At 31.5% G+C, this 15,718-nt stretch overlaps 1 protein-coding gene across 2 annotated transcripts in view; it reads left to right on the plus strand.

Moving 5' to 3' along the window:
* Positions 1–15,718, plus strand: part of LOC133329990 (fatty-acid amide hydrolase 2-A) — a 63,591-nt gene that overhangs the window by 32,830 nt on the left and 15,043 nt on the right. The window lies entirely within an intron of this gene.

Consider the following 15,718-nt stretch of genomic DNA (forward strand, 5'->3'; position numbering starts at 1 on the left):
AATATTTTAGTTATGGTTAGATGCAAATCTCGAAATAGAATCTATTATGAGAACACAGTGAACAAATAACTTATCAAAAAATGAGAAGAATGTCAAAATATAAATGCGAACCCTTACTAAAGTCTAAGTATTGGGTTATCTCATACCTGTAACGATTCGATCTCTTTTTCGGGTCGCTTCGCAAAAGGAACTAGGTCATTCATTTAGTTCCATTGTTCATTTTAGTTCAATCGTTCATTCGTATGCGTCAGTTAATTCATTTATTGAACGAAACGATCTAGAAGAGCTACTGGATCAAAAGGAATTAAGTGAATGAGAACGAAAAGGACCGACTGGAGAAAAGTGAACTAGATGAATGAAACACCAAACCTGGTACTGACCATCCTTTTTCGGAATAGTTATTTTGAACAAGTTTATTTTGTAATGACCCAGGAATACTAAAGTCGGAAGAGGCAGTAGAAATACTAAAACTGCAACTAAAATTATTTTTTAAAGCGTGTTAAATTTGTGAATATTTTAAAAGCCAGACAGGAGGAAAATAAATACCACGAATTTCCACACCAAAGTCTTTTTTCGGATCAAAGCAATTATGTGAACGGGAGTAAAAAGGAACGACGTCAGCAAAATGAACCGGACCTAGCACCTTAAGGAATAGTTATTTTGAACTAGTTCGTACCGATCTGCTTTATTAGGTTGACAGCGGCGGTATTTGGTAAAATATCAAAGACGCAATTCATATATATTTTCCCAGCCTATTTAAATTTTTTAATATCTTAAAAACCAAACAGGAAGTCAAATCATTCCAATTTCGTAAAAAAAAAACGAAGGAATCGAACCTAATACTGATAGTTCCAATTACGGAATAGTTAATTTGAACCAATTCATTCCGATCAGCATGGGAGCGACAGTATTTAGTAAATTATCGAAGACACAATTAAAATATTTGTTTCAAAACGTGTTAAAAATTTTTGAATATTTCAAAAGTCCAAGAGGAGACCAAATGCTAAACATTTTTGACAGCTAAATCTTATCGACAAAATATTTGATTTATTGAACAGCATTGAACCCACAGTACAAAATACGCATTACGAGTTGGGAAATCTAGTTCACGGTGCGGAACTACGAGTATCTTTCCCGTTTTTTTTTAGAAAGGAATTAGTTCCTTTATATAGTTCATTTGCTCCATATAGTTCAACACCCAGATAGTTCTTTCGAATCTGACTCTTTCTATTGTTGATGGACCAAAAAGGTAAACAAGTTGACAATAAATGTTTGTTGTTTTAAATAATTTTATATTTAGAAGTTTAACTCTAATAAAATAGAGCAAATTCTTTGCCATTTATACAGCAACATTCTATTGATGTACATCTTTAATAGGAACTAGATCAGAAAAAATAACTATTGGAAGTGAAGAACTGGACCTAGTTCCTAGCGTTCTTGTATCGAAATAGTTCCAATGAACTAGTTCGTTCCAGAACGGCCCAACTCCTGTCACAAGTTTCGGATCTGAATGAATTCAATTCCGTAAGTGATTTCCGATCTTTTTTTCACTAGCTTCTTCAAATGTCTTTAAGAAAATACATTTTGCGACATTGCTAAAATTTAGCCACCTTCTGCTGAAGTATAAATAGCTGATCTTCTCTTTTATGAAGTTTCAATTGTCACTGAAGTTTTTTTTCTCCTTTTACTTTATTGCGAGTATTGGGCTTCTACTTACACGATTAGTACTTGAGTTCGGGTTTCTCATGGACTTAGCTTGCAATTTGTTTTATAAAATTGTTACAAATATATATTTTATTATTGCATAATATATTTAATTGGTCAGAATTGAACCTATGTTTTTATATAAGAAAAATGCCACTAAAATCAATTTGCAATGTACTCAATTGTAATAAAGGTTATATTTTTCTACTTATCAGTTTACAGGTTGATATAGGTTATCAATTGCCGGGTATATTATGAATTTGACGGAAATATAGTCTTGACTTTCGAGCGCCTTTTAATTCGCAAAAAATATATTTGTGTTTTTTGCGATCTGTGGAAAGAAAATTGTCGTTGGAACTAGGATTAGGAAGCAGTTCGAACATCAATTCATGATTTTTGCCATGTGATTTCGTTCTTCATGAAAGATTTTTTGGGTTTTCACGCTCCAGAGTGGGTTACGGTCCACTTGGAAAGCTGACTTCGGAGGGAAATAAGGGAGGAATGTTTCATTCATATTTTCTTATCAAAAACTGAACGTCAATAACAAAAATTTCGGCAATGAAAAATGGGACCTATATCAGCAAATTTTGCAAAGCTATCGGTCCACGTTTTGGTATAGCTCCCATATAAGGGTACCCCCGAATTTTGAAATGAAAAATAGAAAATAGAAAAAACTGAAAATGATAAATAGAGTCCAATTTTTCTGGAAGTTTCCATATACCGGTACCAAATTCCTTGTAATTTGTCACTTTGCGATCTTATTGGATACCAAATATCCCCACTAAAAATTATAAATATAGGTCGATTTTTTGTCGGGTAGCCCCCATATAACAGTACCTCCGAATTTTCGGTATATTGTGGATTTTAAGTGGGTTTATCAAACGAATTTATTGTAATTTGGTATTTTGCAGTCGTATTTGGTAACCCTCTCAAAAATTATTTTTATATTCGCCCACTTTCAGGAGTTGTCCTCATATAACCATCTGTTGTAATCATTCTACCTTCACATTTAAGTCTAGCCCCCATATAATGATACCTATCGATTTTCAGTATTTTTAATATTTTGCGTGAAGGAAGGTATTTTGATGTAAAAATGTTAGGATCGAAATTTTTCATGTAGTACTGAATTCCAAAACGAATTCCACATTTTATTATTCGAGCTCTATGGGTTCACCTAAATCCAAATTGTTACCAAATTTAGCGCCATTTAGTACACATTAATATAAATTTCCATAGGTATCCATCCTCAAAATGCAATTGGAATCATATTTTCCAATTTCAGGATTCCAGCCCGATCGGTTAACGTTAATCCAAATTGTACCAAATTTAGTATAATTTATTACACATTAAGAAAAATTTCCAAAAGCACGTTCCTCAACAATCTAACAGACATAATTTTGTCTAATTTCAGGTTCATCCAAATCCAAATTGTACCAAATTTAGTAACATTTTATCAATATAACTACGAATTTGCAGAGTTTTCTACATAATTTAATTCTACACTCGTTCGGGATATCAGCTTTGTAGGTTCAACCTAAATCCAAAATTTATCAATTTTAGTACCATTTAATGCACATATGTACAAATTTCTATTATACCTACATCATACAATCCCATAGAAATCTTATTTCCCAATCCCTATTGGTTGACCCAAATTCAAATTGTACCAAATTTAGTACACATTAGTAGAAATTCCCAAAACATACCACATACCTCAAATTACAATATTCCAGCTCCATAATTTTCTCAAAATTCAAATTGTACCAAATTTAGTACTGTTTAGTACTTTTTGTATACATGAGTACACACTTCCAAAAACAATCCTTATATCGACCCTTCTTCTCAAACTTTATTCGCCTTTCAAATTTTAAGTTTTTAGCTCTATTCTTTCACATTCTGCAAAAATGTACAAAAATTGGAATTTACAAAGAACCTTATCCTAGACTCCAAAACCCAGCCTTATCTGACACCTTCGGACTAAGAGCCACATTTCAAGATTGAAGATGGTTTCGTCTGAACGTTGATTATCAATCAGTCAATTACAACACAGTGCAACAAGATTTTGCGGTTAAAAGATCTTTACGGTTACGGAGGCCGTGGAGAGTATATTAAGGCGAATTTTCCATAGGTACATGTTTTGAGTTTTTTTCATTTTGTTTAAACAAATTTTAGCAACTGAATGAAAATTTAATAATATAAACCATTTAATATAAACAATGAAAATTACTTATACCCCCCAAAAATCTTGTTGTATAGTGTTATGAATTAGTCACCAAAAGTGCAATCCTTAAATACATACAGAGTTTTAATGGTTTTAATTTTATAAAAAATGAGAATATTACTGATCAGTCTCAAAAAAAAAAAATAATAATAAAACTCAAGGAAGCACGTTTTCAAAAATTGCAAGAAATTGTAAATTGAAATGTTTTGTTTTTTTTTTGTTGATATAGTTTAAATAACATCATGCAGGGCAGTAATGACAAACAATTTGTAAATTGCTGCCATACCAGCTCTTGTAAAACATTCCATAAAACAATTTTCGAAGAAGAAAAAAAAAGACAAATTGTGCACACACTCGTCTAACGTCATTACTTTCAATTATTAATTATTAACAATTGAACGACTGGGCAACCGAACGAACGACAGGCTATTTGTTTTATTACAATTTATTAATTCTAATGGAATTGCTTAAACATTTCATTGTTTTTTTTTTTTTTTCTAATATTTCGTCTCAGACAATTTCATTTCAATTTGGAAATAATTTCTTGTTTACGAGACTTTCTATATAATTTAATATTTGAATTGTAATAAATCTTTTCGAAATTTATTTTATTTTTAAACCAGATTTGGATGTTGTTCACCATATTTTATTTTGAGACAAGTTTTGGTTTTTGTCTCTTTTTGGGTGTGTGTGTATATTTCTAAAATGCAGTTTGTCTCCCCTTAGAAGGTGTCGTAATATAAATGCACATTTTTTAATGTTCCAAAAAATATTCAAATTAGATTTATTTTGTTGCTTGTTTGCCATATGGACTAAGTTAATTACATATTAACTGGTTTATTTATTTTTGTTGTATTTTTTTAATTTTAATTTCATTTTATATTTTTTCTTTCCTAAAAATCCATTACATGTGGTTTTCAATGTATATTTTTCTAAGAGTGAAAAATAATAAATTAATTGTTTTTATTGTTTTAATATTGATAAATAAATTCTTAACAAGTCGAACCTTTTTGTAACAGACTTGTCTTTAACGAAATTTTCTCTAGAAATTAAAAAAGTAAGATGGCGCCCAACGTCTGTTTTGATGACAACCCCAATATCAGCTTTCATATTTAACCATCGTTCCACTAAAATTGATTTCCTCTGATGAGTTTGGTTTTAACGAACTTCTTCTCCAAAAAAATAGAATAGCTGTTATTATAAGTTGGCGATGTGATCTGATGACTACCTCAATACCAGAGTTCATCATTCGCCATAAGTCTCATCAAAACTGATTGTCCCCTGACGAACATCGTGAACTGTCTTAATTTTTTAACAATTCACTCAATTTTTTTTCAATTGATTTCTATTTATTTTTTCTCTTTGTTTTGATTGCCATTTTAACACCCCATTTGAAGACACTTCACACTTCGAGCCAGACAGACCAAAAATTAAATATTTTGCAATAATTTATTATTTGAACAAAAACAAAAAATTGCATTCTATAATAAATACAAAAAAGTGATTGTACTTGCCAAATTGCCAATCTGCTCACTCTACTCTGCCAGCAGATCATTGATTTTTGATGGGAACTATTCTCTTTTTTTTTTTGTTTCTACAAATGAATCAATTTAATTCTACTTTGATATTCATTGAATACTTGAGCGGAGAATGTCAGCCGTTGTAGTAAGAATTAAAAAAAGTAGTTGTTCCCATGCTGTGATTCATGTTTGTCATAGGTTTATTAGGGTGTAAGCACACACAATACCTACCAAACTAATAAGAAAGTTTCCTATCGATAGAAGATCTATAGAAAGTTTTTAAATAATTTTTCGAGGCGTGGATTTTTAAAGAATATTTTTTGGTCCAATAAGAGCTCGAGAGGCTTGGATTTTTAAAGAATATTTTCTAGCCCAACAGCAAATCTAGAGGTGTGGATTTTTAAAGAATATTTTCTAGCCCAACAGCCAATATAGAGGCGTCGATTTTTACAGAATATTTTCTAGCCCAACAGCCAATCTAGAGGTGTGGATTTTTAAAGAATATTTTCTAGCCCAACAGCCAATCTAGAGGCGTGGATTTTTAAAAAATATTTTCTAGCCCAACAGCCAATCTAGAGGCGTGGATTTTTAAAGAATATTTTCTAGCCCAACAGCCAATCTAGAGGCGTGGATTTTTAAAGAATATTTTCTAGCCCAACAGCCAATATAGAGGCGTCGATTTTTACAGAATATTTTCTAGCCCAACAGCCAATCTAGAGGTGTGGATTTTTAAAGAATATTTTCTAGCACAACAGCCAATCTAGAGGCGTGGATTTTTAAAGAATAGCAGATTGATGCATAGCAGATTAATGCATCGAACTTCTGACCCCTTGAAAGCCATCTATCTATTGAAGACCGACTTTTGTCGTGCTTCACTTATAACCACCCTAATATAGTCATTCATAATTTCGATGTTCCTTCGCAATCATAAGCAAAACCGTGAAACATTTTTGTTGTCGTTGTTGCTGACTGGTAATGAATTCATTTCGATAAAAGGCAAAGAAAGACAACTTGATTACCCATTGCACAGCAATGACCGAAGAAATTGTTACACAGGCAGAGCTATATGAGCCTCTAGGGAAATAGACACTGCGGAAAATTTAAATAAGGCAATTGTATTTTTTTTTTTTTTTTAAGGACTGGTTCTTTTAAAATCTAAATTTCTGTCTGTGACGCTATTTAAATTTCTGAAAAGAAATTCCTTAAAAAACCACACGTTCTTGACTTCGATATTTCTTGAAATAAAGTTTTTTCAAAATCAATGACGGTTATTTTCCCTAATATAAAATTCTCTTAAAATTCGCACTTTTGGCCTGATGGTGCCTGAAAAAAATCATAAAAAATTCTTTCAAAACCAACTCTTCTAACTACGGGCCCTGAAATTAAATTCTTTAACAAAATGATGGGTGTTTTCTTACTGTACGCATTTCCAAAATTACCTCCATATTTCAACACTACACGCCAATTGTGACCGCAACAGAAATCTAGCGCTATACAAAATTTGGTACCATTTATTTTAGACTTATTTTCAAAAAAAAATTCCAAGTTTTATAATTCGAGCTCTATTGGTTCACGCAAATTCAAATTTTACCAAATTTTGTTCCATTTAGTACACAATAAATTTTAAGTACCCACCCCAACAATCCAATAGAAATCATTTTTTAAAATTTCAGGATTCCAATCCGACAGGTTCTCCAAATCCAAGTTGTACATAATTAGGTTACATTTAGTTCCAAAACTTCCTATATACCCCAATCCTACACTCCAGCAGTAATTTGAATTCCAAAGTTCAGGATTTCAGCTCTATCGGGCCACCTAAATTTAAATTGTATTAAATTTGGTACCACTCTGTACGCATAAGTACTAATTTTTAAAACTTCCTGTATACGCAATCCTACACTACAGCGGTGATTTTAATTTCAAATTTCTATCGGATCACCTAAATCAATATTTTATCAAATTTAGTACCATTTTGTACCTATATGTACGAATTCCCATTACTATCTACATCATACAATCAAGTTCTACCGGTTCATCCAAAATTAAAATTATACAAAAATTAGTACTATTTAGTACATATAAGTACGAACTTCTAAAACTGCTTGCTTCAATTCTACACTCCAACATTAAACTTAATTCCAAATTTCAGAATCCCAGCTTTATCGATTCACCTAAATCCAAATTATATAGGGGAGAGGGGGGCACCTTTGAACGTGGGGCAGCTTTGAACAGCGGTCATAAAATTTTGGTTTAATATTTTTCCGATCCGCAACCACATTTTTGTATATGGCAATCATGTACTCTATATGCGTAAACCACTTTGGCTTGCTTTTTCAGTTGTCGAAAAATTGTGCATGGGTGACCATGTTTTCTCAGTGTAATTGTAAACTTTTATTCATTTGGTTGTAAGGGCGCAGGAAGAATTCTGTGATAGTTTTCTTTCGTCAAACAAATTTTTTGCATTCCAACAATCATTTCAAACATAACTAATGTAATTTATTTCATATATATTTATTACAAAAAAAGTTATTTTAAATTTCCGTAAAATGCCATGGGTGGGGCACCTTTGAACATGCCCATTAAACTCGAGTAAAAAAATGAGTTTTTAACTTTTGGCTTCGATTTCTCAAACTTTCAAATGGGCTAATATGATTACGAAATTAACTGTATTTTTCACCATATTAATTTTTGTTTATTTTATGTTTTAATAACTTTTGATCTAAATTTTTTAAATTTTGAACATTTTTTATATATTTTTTAATGAATTAATGCATTTCTGATATGTATGAATAAAATACATACATATTTGAACATAAACACTGTAAAAAACCATGTCGTTCAAAAATGCCAACTCCTGTTCAAAGCTGCCCCCCTGGGGGGGCAGTTTTGAACACTTTGAGTTCGTCCATTAAAACAGTAATAAAATATATTTATCAAGCTTAAAGTATGTCACATGTATACTCATTTTAAAGGTTACATATGTACCTATTAGTTAAAATTTATAAGACACCAAAAATTATAAAATAAAAAATGTTATAAGGCTTGAAAGCAAAAAGTGTTCAAAGGTGCCCCCCTCTCCCCTATATAAATATAGTACCATTTAGTACGCACAAGTACAAATTTCCATTACTACCTACATACCTCAATTCTATAATGCAGTAGTAATGTTATTCCAGATTTCCAAATTGTGCCAAATTTAGTGACATTTAGTACACATTGGTAGAAATGTCCAAAACTTCATACATACCCCAATTCTACACCCCAACAGAGATCCTGACTCCAAATTTCAATATTCCAGCCCTATCGGTTCACCCAAAATTCAAATTGTACCAAATTTAGTACCATTCACACACACATAAGTACGAACTTCTAAAACTGCCTACATACCTCAATTCTACACTCCAACAGTAATCTTAATTCCAAATTTCAGTATTCCAGCTCAATCGGATCATCTAAATCCAAAATGTATCAAATTTAGTACCATCCAATTGTATCAATTTATTACTACCCTTAAGTACAAATTTCCATTACTACATATATACCTCAATTCTGTAATAGAGTAGTAATCTTATTTCCAGATTTCAGTGTTCCAGCTTTATCAGTTCACCCAAATTCAAATTGTACGAAATATAGTACCTTGTAGTACTTTTCGTGTACACAAGCACAATTTTTCAAAACTACCTGCAGATCCCAATATTAATCTCTGACTGTAATTAATTTCAAATATTAGGGATTCCAGCTCCATGCGTTCCTCCAAATTCAAATTGTACCAAATTTAGTACTCTACCTACATATCTCAATTCTACACTTCAACAGTAATCTTATTATGAGTGTTCCAGTTTTATCGTTCATCCAAATTGTACCAAATATAGTGCCATATAGTATTTTTCGTTCGCATAGTGCACATTTCCAAAAACTACCTACAAATCCCAATCCTACAATCTGACGATATGAGTTCCTCCAAATTCAAATTGTACCAAATTTAGTACTTTTCGTATACATGAGTACACCCTCCCCAAAACACATGCTTATATCGACCCTTCTTCTCAACTTTGATTCTTAGTCCATATTTACATCTTATATTTCTATCCAATCCAAAAAACCCTTTAGTACATCTATCCTAGACTCCATTAGTGATCCTCATTCCAAATTTAAGAGTTCTAACTCCACTTGGTTCGCCAAATACAAATGGTATCATATTTAGTACTTTTTAGCACTTTTCGTGCCGTTCTAGTACAAATTTCTAAAAACCCAGCCTTATCTCATATCTACGTCCGTGTGACTCTAATCACTTTACTATTTTATTAATATAGATATTTTCGAAATATTCTAATTGGAATTCCACACATTTACCCTGTTGAATATTTAAAAATTATTTTACCCTTTTCCTATATTATTACTGCACAGTGTAACTACTATAACCTGGCATAATTTGATGTCTCTCCAATATGCTTTTCATATACATTTTTTAGCTTCAAACATGTAGATGTTTGAATGTCATATACGACACGATGGCGCAGCGGCTGTATAGACATCAATTCATTCATTCATACAATTGGTTATATCAATTCACTTGTATAGAGGAACGCCCGACCGCCCGATCACGGGTCTTTCCTTCTTGTCGGGTATGCATCATGAGTGTGTGTTCGTATGTGTTTCAAGTAATTGTTTCTATTTAAGTTAATGCGAATTCATAACTCCGTGACATGCGAAAACGGGTCAGTAACATTGCCATCATAATCATACCGACATACCTATTCGCATATTATATGCACATAACAACCTATCTACCTACAGCCACTTGAGTATGTTGAGGTTGAAAGGGGATGGGGCTTATTTCTTTGATCTTGAGTACAAAAGTACAAAACATCAACAAACAAAATAATACGGCATAAAATAAATATGACATGGAAAATGATGAACAGACAATGAATTGTTCAAAAAATGTTTGTAAATATTTATTTTTTTGCAGTTAGTACCCCCTACCCTTTGAATGGATCTTGATTGTGGAGGTACATTGTCATATAAACATTGATTAAGGGCATTTTAATCATTTAAATGATACTTGAAGCTAAACTGGTCCAGCCATGATAATTGCCAAAATTATAACAATAATAAAAAATAAAACAAAATTGAAAATATTAGCCTTAAATTTACCTTTACACTCAAAGAAAAATGCCTGAGAGGGTACATCGTGTTGCGAAACACTTGGATGACTGTTGATTGAGCCATACTTCATACTGCATTTTTATCAAACTTCAACCCTTTATAGGTATTTTAATGGTCCTTATAGGAATATCGGGTTCAAAAATTCAGAAAACTTTTTCTGTTTTCATCGAAATTCATTTTTACGTATTTTTCATAACTTTATATATTTTTAGTAAATAATTCGGACGAATCGAAATATACCCACTACTTTGTGAGCGGAGAACTGCATATTGCAGAATAGCTAAACAACATATACACAGCAATATTGACCATTTAGTTCCTTTGATATATTATATTAAGTATTTCCAAAACTATACCTCAACATTACACAGCAATTCCGATCGCAATACAAATCTAGCTTTATACTAATTTGCTTATATTTGCTTGTGGTACTTATTTCCAAAATTAATTTCAAATTTCATGATTCGAGCTCGCTATGTTCACACAAAATCTTAAGTTTACAAAATTTAATACCATTTAGTTTAATCTGGAAATCATATTTCCCAATTTCCCAATTTCACATTAGTACAAATTTTCCAATCCCCATTATACACTCCAACAGTGATTCTAACTCAAAATTTCAGGATCCCAGCTCTATCAGTTCTTCCAAATCCACATTTGTTACCATTAGTACAAATTTCCAAAACTTCGTACATATCCCCATCCTACACTCCAATAGTGACTCTAACTCTAAATTTTAGGATACCAGCTCTATTAGTTCTCCAAAAATCCAAATTGTACCAAATATAGTACCATTTTGTACTTTTCGTATACATGAATTTTAATCACCTCACCGCTTTAAAATCACCACCCTAATATCTCAACCTTAATTCGCATTCCAAACTGAAATGTGGATATAAGCTTACTACTGCATTGTAAAAGTGAGATGTGTATATAATTTAAGAAATACGTACAAATGTGAAATAAAATGATTTCTAAATTTGCGGTACAAATTGGTGTGTAGTAATGGAATATGGAGTTGGGTTTTTAAATATGTACTATAAAAGAACAAAGGTACTAAATGGTAATCAAATCTTAATTATAGTCTATATTGGCGATGAAATACAACAACCACATGTAAACGATAACACAAATGCATATCGTTTCCTTGTGGTTGTTGTATTTTCGAAAATATATAACGCGACGGATGGCTCAAAGCGAGCATTCTGCTTAGCCCTTAAGATTTCTATTGGATTGTATGATTGGGCTTTGGATGTAGTTTTGAAAATTTGTACTAAATTGGATACAATTTAGATGTAGGCGAACCGATAGAGCTAAAGTCCTGAAAATTGGAATACAGATTACATTTGAAGTGTAGAATTGGGCTATGTAGGAAGTTTTGGGCATTCGCACTTATGTATATGCACTAAATTTGGTACAATTTGTATTTGAGTGAAACGATCGGGATGGAATCCTGAAATATAATTTCTGTTGAATTATTGAGATAATTGTACTGAATGGTATTAAATTCCATACAATTTGGAATTAGGTGAACCTATAGAGCTGGAATCCTAAAAGTTGGAATTAAGATTAAAAGTTGGAACTTAACGTCATTTTTACTCGTAGATATAAGTCCATGTTTCTACATAGCCTCCATACAAAGATAACGAGTAATTTTTGGTAGGTTTAAGGTCCTAATCTGTAAATTGTTACATCGATTACTCCTGATAGGAAATTTTCAAATAAAACTCATGATGGAGGGTAAAGACAAAAGTTAGGGCCGGCAGAACTTAACAACGTTTTTACTTGTTCTGACAAAAATTTTGTTAAATGTGTAATTATTATATGCGATCGTAGAACCAGTGTATACATCGGTCGAACAACCTGCACATTTTTTTTCTTATTTCTCTTTCGTAACTTTACATTTATGTAGAACCCTGTCAAGTTCACTGTTAATTGCTGACACTTGATTTATTCATTAATTGTCATTTTGTTCCTGCCCTGTTCTTGGACGAGTCTGTGGTCAGTTGTTGGCACTTAGCTTATTTTGTTGTTTTGTTTTTTTTTTTTTACTTTTGGCATGTGGATACAATGAACTTTAAAATAATTATTCCTTGAACGCCCATGTCCGTTGAAAACGTTTACGAAATCTTCAAAATGTCAAAAATTCTGTATACCTTTGTATGGAGGATTTACAAAAACGTGGATGGACAATATTTATTAAAAAAATAATGCTTAAAAAATGGAGAGTTCTATGGGGTGTACCCTGAAACTTTAGGTAAATATTACAGTAAATAATATTTTTGGCAGGGAGATTTTCTATCCATTGAGATCCCAATATACTATAAACAATACCAAATATCCTAGGTGAAGTAGCAATGTCTGTATTGGAAATATTGCGAGTTTCTTGTGACGACCGAAAACGAATATGGGGCGGAACGATCCATAGGCGTCAATAAGCGAAGCATTTAAAACAATTTTATGTTTAAGCGGAGCGAACATTTAAGTGGCGCCCAACCTTTCTCTGACATTTAATAATCATACCATGCTGTTCGACCTTGAAAGACATTTTGGTGTTAATGTTGAAGGATAAACCAGAAGGATATGAAGTGACAAGGGGGAAGAAATTCAAAAGATAATTGCAGAGAGCAGCATAGTTGCTTAAAAAAGTTGCATGTGTAAACCCAGACTTAGGGCGTTAGCTCGAAAACCTATATGGCTTAATCGACATGAAATTTGCTTCTGACTTCACCGTGATCTCATGTACAAATTTTGAGTTGTTGTTTATTATTAATTTTAATGCAAGCTCTTGGAGGAGCTGGTATGGCTTCATCCGAAACAACAAGATTTAAAATAATGGTTTCACTCCTTGTTTAGGAACTACTTCCTGCTTATGATCAGAGTCCATCAACTTGGGCAAGCGTGGGTTATGATCTTAAGCCTTCAGTGCTCGCTAAACGAATTAGAGTCGGAGTGTCCAGACTCGGAGTGTCGCCTTCAGTGTTCGCTAAACGAATTAGAGTCGGAGTGTCCAGACTCGGAGTGTCGCGATTTTATTGAAATTAGATTGAGCTTAGGTACTACTTATGAGAAGCAAGATCCTCGTCTGGTATTGGTTGTGTAAAAAGGTAATAAGATCAGTGATCTAGGTTTTGCTACTATTTACAAAATATTTACCTGGTTAACCGTTAATTTCAAATATTTAAATGAGATGAAGTGTTTACACTATCGTAAATAAAATACATAATTTAAATAAAATAGACTTGATCTGTTTCATATTTTTATAGTTGTACCTTCAAAATACATAATTTAAATAAAATAGACTTGATCTGTTTCATATTTTTATAGTTGTACCTTCAAAAAACACATCTTTTGTTAAATAGATCCCAAACTTTTATATTTTATATTACCTATAAAATTATTCCAATTATGCCTTTGCCTTGTTTACCAAAAAAATATTACGTATTATTATTTTTGTATATTCCCTACCAACAGAACAAAGTCCAAAGTATATTTTTTTACGAAATTATTCAATTGTCTCTACTGACAACAAATTCTGACCACAGACACCTAAACACATAAAACAAACAAGCAAAACAACCAAAATCATAATTAAAGATAAAAAACAAAATGTTTTTGTAACAGAATTTTAGAACTTGAACTTGATTGAGGTCTCCATAAGCGTTTTTGTTATCTGTTTACTGTTTGTGGTAGCTTAATTTTATAAAAATTCTTAGTCTGTAAATTTCCACAACAAATAATGTTCCATCTACAAATTTGTTTACTCCTAAAAATATTTTTTATTATTTCAATAAAATTAAAAATTAAAAATAAACAACATTAACAGCAATGACCGACCACATCTAAAGACCGACTAGAGATCAAACGTACATGTAAAACACTTACAATATATAAAATTGTATTCTTTATGATTAAACATAATTATGTTATATTTTTATATTTCTTTACAATATATAACAAAATAAAAACATAAATACAATTATTTTTATTTACAATAAAATAATTTTTCCATTACCGCCAAGTTCTACCATGGTGGTCTTTAAAAATTTTATTAATTTATTTTTTTTTTTTATAAAAACTAACAGTCTGTTGAATTTTTATTGGATTTTTGTTTTATTATTACAATTGTACGTGACACTTAACGTGAAACGCCATTAGATTTTGCACAGGTCGAAAGGGGTGGGTATTATAAGCTTGGTTTTGCCGTAGACAATTTTTTTATTTCTACGAACTTTGTACGCTGATTCATTATTATAAAATTTTAATCGGATGTAGTTTTTTTAAAACAATGTTTGATCGAGACAAGATGATTCGGCGAATTCTAAAATATAGAAAGTAATTTTGAATTTGTACTTTACAATAGAAAAAATTAAAAAAATTGGACCCAAACATAAAAACAATGAAGGTCATCTCAATTATAACAAAAATTCCTAATTGTGCTATAAGCCTGAATTTTCAAGAGACCAATTGAGGTATAAATATGCATAAGCAAGGACATTTTTTAAAATTCCATGCTTATAAAAAAATTTATAAAGTGGATTTTGAGATTTCTATAAAAAATGTATGTGCAAAATATATACAAGAAGTATTCAATCCAATAAGCAAATTTTTTAAAAATGTCATTTATTATGTTTAAGGGAAAAACATACTCATTAATTCATTTTTCAGCCGCTAGACAGGCGGAGTGTTCATATTTAGGATGAACAAATCCGTATTCGTACAGAGTAACAATATAAAAAAAATTAAGATACATATAACGCATAAAAATATTATTATGTTGGAAACGCTTTTTGACGCCACTAATAAAAGGTTTTCTCACAACAGTCCGATTTTTTAAATCAATTTTTATGATCTTATTTCGCACTGTTTCGCACGAATGCCAAGGTCCCATTCAAAACGTACGTGAACGGTGCCTGATAACTTCGAACGGATACGACATATTTTTAGGTTGGGGAAAAAGAAATCCATTATTTTTATATGATCTATAGGACATTATTTAACAAGCTTCGGAATGTCTGATTTGGGTCAAATATGCACCGTTTTATTGTATGATTTGTTACCATTGTAAAGGTAACTCTCTCTCTATCTTTGCAAAAAAAAACTC

Source organism: Musca vetustissima, unplaced genomic scaffold, assembly GCF_032173495.1.
Source record: "Musca vetustissima isolate MV318-11 ecotype Yass unplaced genomic scaffold, APGP_CSIRO_Mvet_v1 utg1260, whole genome shotgun sequence".
In the NCBI taxonomy this organism is placed as follows: Eukaryota; Metazoa; Arthropoda; class Insecta; order Diptera; family Muscidae; genus Musca; species Musca vetustissima.